Source organism: Myotis nattereri (genome assembly GCF_964212035.1).
Source record: "Myotis nattereri genome assembly, chromosome: 9".
Classification (NCBI taxonomy): Eukaryota; Metazoa; Chordata; class Mammalia; order Chiroptera; family Vespertilionidae; genus Myotis; species Myotis nattereri.
The window spans coordinates 41,561,289-41,567,288 of record NC_138084.1 but is presented as its reverse complement, the minus strand read 5'-3'; positions in this window follow the sequence as shown (position 1 = coordinate 41,567,288).

Genomic DNA, 6,000 nt, shown 5'->3' with positions numbered 1-6,000 from the left:
TTTGGTCGTAAGCAAAACAGGCATAGGGCCGGACACCATGGTACACTGACCGGATTTCGACCGTTATTCGTATCCTTGTCTGGCATCCCACTAGAGGGCAGTCCTGAGATCCTACCTGCCGGGTGACTTGTTTGCCGTTCTGGTAGTAGGTTTCACGGACCTTGAACCTCCACACATAAGCGGGTGGGGGTTGGTGTAGGTTGCTCAGGGCCGGGAGGAGAAGAAGGAGGGGGAGGGCGACTAAGGCGGACCTTAGTGGGGCCCAACACCTCACATTTATAGAAGTCATGCTGCTCTGGGGTCCTCTTGAGCCTGGAGAGGTGGTGCCACGACTGGTCGCCAAGCAGCTTGGCTGCTGTGGGTGTTGTAAGGATCACGATGTGAGGTCCCGTCCACCTCGGCTCCAAGGCTTTTGGATGTAGATTCTTAAGGAGGACCGAGTCACCAGGATGAAGGGCTGGTCCCCCGGAGTCCTGATCAGTTGGTTCTGGCTTGGGCAGGAACCTGTCAGCGGGAGCAGCTGCCTGATTAAGGAAAGATATGGAAGATAAGTACCCAGGGGAGGAGGATCGGTAGGGAAGTGATGGTTGAGCAAGAAAGGTCTCCCATATAGGAGTTCAAAAGGACTTAAGAAGGTGGGGCTCCTTGGTGTAGCCCGGAGTCTTGTCAGAGCCATGGGCAGGAGGTCCAGCCAGGAGCTGCGAATTTCTAGAGAGAGTTTAGTTAGATGGTCTTTAAGGAGGCCATTAATCCTCTCAACCTTACCCGATGACTGTGGTCGGTAGGGTATGTGTAGTTTCCAAGAGATGCCAAGAGAGGTGCTAACCTGCTGAACGACCCTTGATATAAAAGCTGGGCCGTTGTCTGATTGGATGGAGGTGGGGAGGCCAAACCTTGGGATAATGTGTGCTATTAGGGTCTCAGCCACCACTTCAGCAGTTTCCTTGTGGGTGGGAAAGGCTTCTACCCACCCTGTCAGAGTGTCTACCATGGTGAGCAGGTACCTGGTCTTTTTGTGGGGGGGCATATGGGTGAAGTCTACCTGCCAGTCCTGCCCTGGGAGGTGTCCCCTCATTTGATGTGTGGGAAAGCTGGGGCGCATCCCTCCCTGGGGTGAGACAGCTGCACACGTGGGGCAGGAGGAGCAGGCACTTGTGATTGCTTCTCGCAGTGTGGGCGAGGTGAAGAGGGGTTCGAGGAACTTCCAAAGTGCCAGTGGTCCAATGTGCAAAGACTGGTGGATCTGCTGTGCAATGGCCCCTGTCTGGGCTCGAGGGAGAGCAATTTTGTTATTTAAAAAGATCCATCCCTCAGGACCAGGTGAGCCTCCCCGCTGCAGGAATCTGTTTCTCTCTTCTTCTGTATATTGAGGGGAGATGGAGGGAAGAGAAAGAAACAGGACCGGGGCTGGGGACCCTTCACCCTGAATTAAGCCTCTGGCCACCGCGTCTGCTTGGGCGTTTCCCCGCGTAACCAGCGAGGAGTCCGTCTGATGGCCTCGGCAGTGCATGATGGCAACCTGGGAGGGAAGCTGTAAGGCATCAAGTAAGCGTGTTATGAGTCTAGCATTGACAATAGGTGAGCCTTTAGTAGAGAGAAAGCCCCTCTCCCTCCAGATAACAGCATGACAGTGGGCTATCAGAAAGGAATATTTGGAGTCTGTATATATGTTTACTCTCTTCCCTTTGGCCAGGTGTAGGGCACGGGTCAATGCGATGAGTTCGGCTTTTTGAGAGGTGGTGCCCTCTGGGAGTCGGGCTGCCTCCAGGGTCCGCTCAGGTGTCACTACCGCGTAGGAGGCTTTCCGACATCCCTGGGGGTCCAAGCAGGAGCTTCCATCCACAAACAGAGTTAAATCAGGATTAGAGAGAGGAGAATCTGAGAGTCCTGCCCGAGGCTGAGTGAGGGCCTCGACGACCTCGGGGCAGGAATGCGTTGCCACAGGTAGGGTGGAGGCAGCAGGAAGGAGAGTGGCCGGGTTTAGGGCTGGGGACTGGGTCAGGGTGATGTCAGGATTTTCGAGGAACAGGAGATGGAGTTCCTGCATCCGAGAGGGGGCAAGGAGAGATAGGGATCGGTGGGACATGAGATCCTGTAACCTGTGGGTGGAGAAGACCTGTAAAGGTTGTTGGAGGCAGATCTTTTGGGCCTCCTTGGTGAGAATGGCAGCTGCAGCCAAAGCCCGGAGGCAGGGCTGCCATCCCCGGACTGTGGGATCAAGCTGTCTGGACAGGTAGGCCACGGGAGTAAAGGCCGGCCCTAGGGACTGGGTGAGGACCCCAATAGCCATTCCCTGTCTTTCATCAGTAAATAGTTGGAATGGCTTAGAAGTGTCCGGGAGAGAGAGGGGGGGGGGATGCCAGAAGGGCATCCTGGAGCTTAGAGAAAGCCTGACGAACGAGGGAGGGTGAGGAGAGGGGACCCACTGGTGTTTCTTTAGCAGCCTGGTATAGGGGCTTAGCTAGGAGAGCAAAGTTTGGGACCCAATGGCGGAAAAACCCTACCAGTCCCAAAAAGGACAAGATCTGGTCTGCAGAAGTGGGAGGCTGTAGGTCTCGTATTGCCTGTGCTCGGTCAACTGTCAGTCCTCGAGAATTGGGCATCAGACAGATCCCCAAGTAAGTGACGGTGGGGACTGACAGTTGCGCCTTGGCAGGGGACACTCGGTATCCCCTGTCTCCTAGAAAGTTAAGGAGATCAGCTGTATGCCTCCGGGACATGTTCAGGGAGGGGCTGCAGAGGAGGAGGTCATCCACATACTGGAGGAGAGTGCTGGGTTCTAACGAGCATTGATGGAGATCTCTGGCTAGGGCCTGGCCAAACAGGTGGGGACTGTCTCTGAACCCCTGGGGCAGGACTGTCCAGGTGAGTTTGCGGGATGTCTGCTCATCTGGGTCCTCCCAAGTGAATGCAAACAGATGGAAAGACCCTGGGTCCAGGGGGATGGTGAAGAAAGCGTCCTTGAGATCAAGAACGGAAAAGTGGGTGGTACCGGACGGGATGCGTGAGAGGAGAGTGTAGGGATTGGGGACCACCGGGTGGATGGGGACCACCGCTTCGTTGATCAGTCGGAAGTCCTGAACCAGCCGATAAGTCCCATCTGCCTTCCTAACTGGGAGGATGGGCGTGTTGCAAGGAGAGTCGGTAGGGATGAGGAGGCCCTGCCCCAGAAGCCGAGTAATGAGGGGTTTAAGTCCTCGATGGTGAGTTAGGGAGATGGGAAACTGGGGGTGGGAGGGAAACGAGGTGGGGTCCTTAAGTCTGATCTTGACCGGGGCATGATGTCTAGCAACTACCGGAGTCGAGGTATCCCACACTTTTGGGTCAACGAGGGACGCAGGCAGTGGGGGATCGGCATTCCCGTGAAGGGAGGGAGCCAGGAGCGGAAGGAGCAGGGAGGCTGAAGGGCTCCGAGTGAGCCTCAGAGTGGCCCCTAGTTTGGTGAGAATATCTCGTCCTAGCAGGGGCACCGGGCATGAAGGCATGACTAAAAATGAGTGGGTTATAGGGCTATCCTCAAGGAGGCAGGGAAGGGGACCGGTGGCCAGCGGGCAGGTGGATTTGCCGTCAATACCCATGACCGAGATTTTGGAAGGATAAAGGGGACCCGAAAAAGAGGGAAGGACAGAGAAGGTAGCCCCCGTGTCGACCAAGAAGGAGACTCGTGCACCCGCTACCTTCATTTCAACCCGAGGCTCGGCTAGGGTGATCGGGTGGTCGAGTCAGGGCGTCTTCAGTCTTCAGCCAGTCCCAGCATGGCCAGTGGCGGTGCATCATGGCCCGGAAGGGTGGTCCCCTCACGTGGAGACGTAAGGGGCCCACCACTTTTCCAGGGGCAGTCACTCTTCCAGTGACCTTTGTTACCGCACGCTGGGCAGGGCTTGGTTGGAGCCCAGGGCTGGGGGCACTGCTTTGCCCAGTGGCCTTCATTGCCGCATTTGAAGCATTCTCCAGGCGGTGTGCGTCCTTTCGTTGCACCCCCACCACGCACGGCCCCCTTGGGACCATGCGCGGCTGCCGCCGGCCTCAGGGCTGCAACCAAGGCTTGCGTTTGCAGGTCTACCTTCTGTCTAAGGCGGGCCTCCCGTTCTGATTCTGCCTTCTCCTCACGGGCATTAAATACCTTAAATGCCATATTCACTAAATCTCGGACAGGAGTTTGAGGACCATCCTCTGCCTTTTTTAATTTTTTCCGAATATCTGGTGCCGACTGCGAAATGAAATGGGTGGCCAAGACTGTTGCTCCAGCCAGAGACCCAGGGTCCAGACGAGTATACAAGGTCAGAGCCTCAGTCAGCCTGTTAAGGAAGACTGCGGGGTTCTCATCTGGGCCCTGGGTGATCTCTCTTAATTTGTCATAATTAACTACCTTGTGGGAGACGGCCTCTAGACCGGCCATCAGGCACTGGAGCATCTGGTCTCGGCGTCGGCGCCCGTTCTGCCCTTCAGGGGTACCTAGTTGATACTCCCAGCCCGGCTCCTGGCGAGGAACAGCTTGGGCCCCCACAGCCATACTGGCATCTATATTGTGAACCTGATCTGCGTGGTACATCGCTGCCCCCAAGACTCTCTCCCTCTCATCTGACGTCAGGGTGGAAGAAAGAATAACATGAATGTCATGCCAGGTGAGATCATAGGCCTGAAAGAGGTATCGGAATTCCTCGATGAACGCAGTGGGGTTGGCCGAGAAAGACCCCAGCCGCTTCTCAATCTGGGAGAGATCAGAGAGTGAGAAGGGAACGTGAACCCTGACTACCCCCTCTGAGGCTGCAACTTCCCAGAGAGGACAGAGGAGAGGAGGAGCGTAGGAACGCGTGTGTTTACTGACTGGGGAAGTAGGAGGGGGTCGGGGAGGAGCAGCAGCAGTGGGCAGAAGAGGAGAGACGGGGTCCGTGGGAGGCGAGGTCAGTAGGTCAGCAGCGGAAGGCATGGCTGGAGGAGGGTCCGGCAGGGAGGGAGGAGCAGAGGGCGCGGAGAGTGCGGGCGCTGCTGGGGCGGACGGCACTGGCGCTGGCGCTGGGGCGGACGGGCCTGGGTAGGGTGGCGGACAGCTCGGAGGGGAGGAAAGATTTTCAGGGGGTTCAGATAAGGCGGAAAATGAAGAAGTCTCAGTGAGCAGAGCAGGTTTCTCACGGGCCAGGAGAACCTGGGCCGTGGAGCAGGAAGAACAGAGGGAGGGACGAGAATGCAAGCAGAGGAAAGCTTGGACGTAGGGAATCTCGAGCCACTTCCCGGTTCTTTGGCAGAAATTACTGAGGTCGGTGAGGACGGAAAAATCAAATGTCCCGTTCTCGGGCCATCTGGACTCGTTATCCAATTCATACTGAGGCCATGCCACGTTACAGAAATAAATGAGACGCTTCGGACGCAAGTCCTGCGACAGGCCCAGTTCAGCCAGATTGGTGAGCAGACACCCTAGAGGTGTGCTCCGGTCAGGTTTGGAATTTTGATTGCCCATGGTCGGTTCCCGTGGCCTGTAGCGGGGGCCAAAAGCTAGCGTCCCAGCGATTTGACCCACGCCACGGACAGACGGATTAGACCGAAGGAGCTAGGGACGTCTCCACTATCTCCGAGGTCTAAAGGAGCCTTCCTGGAAGGGTCCGGAAAAGGCAATCTCTGACGCGGCCCTGTTTTTCGGACAGAGACACCAGCGGGTGTGCGGCCAGGGGGATGGGCACGGGGGCGGGGCAAGACTCACCGCTGATGCTGCCACCGGGAAGAGGCTGCGGAGAGGAAGAATCGAGGTCCTGACGGGACCTGGGCCACAAGGAGGGAGAGGCGGGCACCCCGAGCCGTGGAGGGACGGCCCGATGAGGTGCTCGCACCACCCGGGTTTCAAGGCACCAAATGTGAGGTGGCCCAGAAAAGCGGCGAAGAGAACAAAGAGAACCGAGTGAATCAGAAAGAAAAAGGAGAAGTTTATTTGCGTTCTCGGGCGAGACCCACTGACCCAAAAGATGGGGCCAGTGAATGTCGCACCTCCAGGGAGGGAGGAGGACC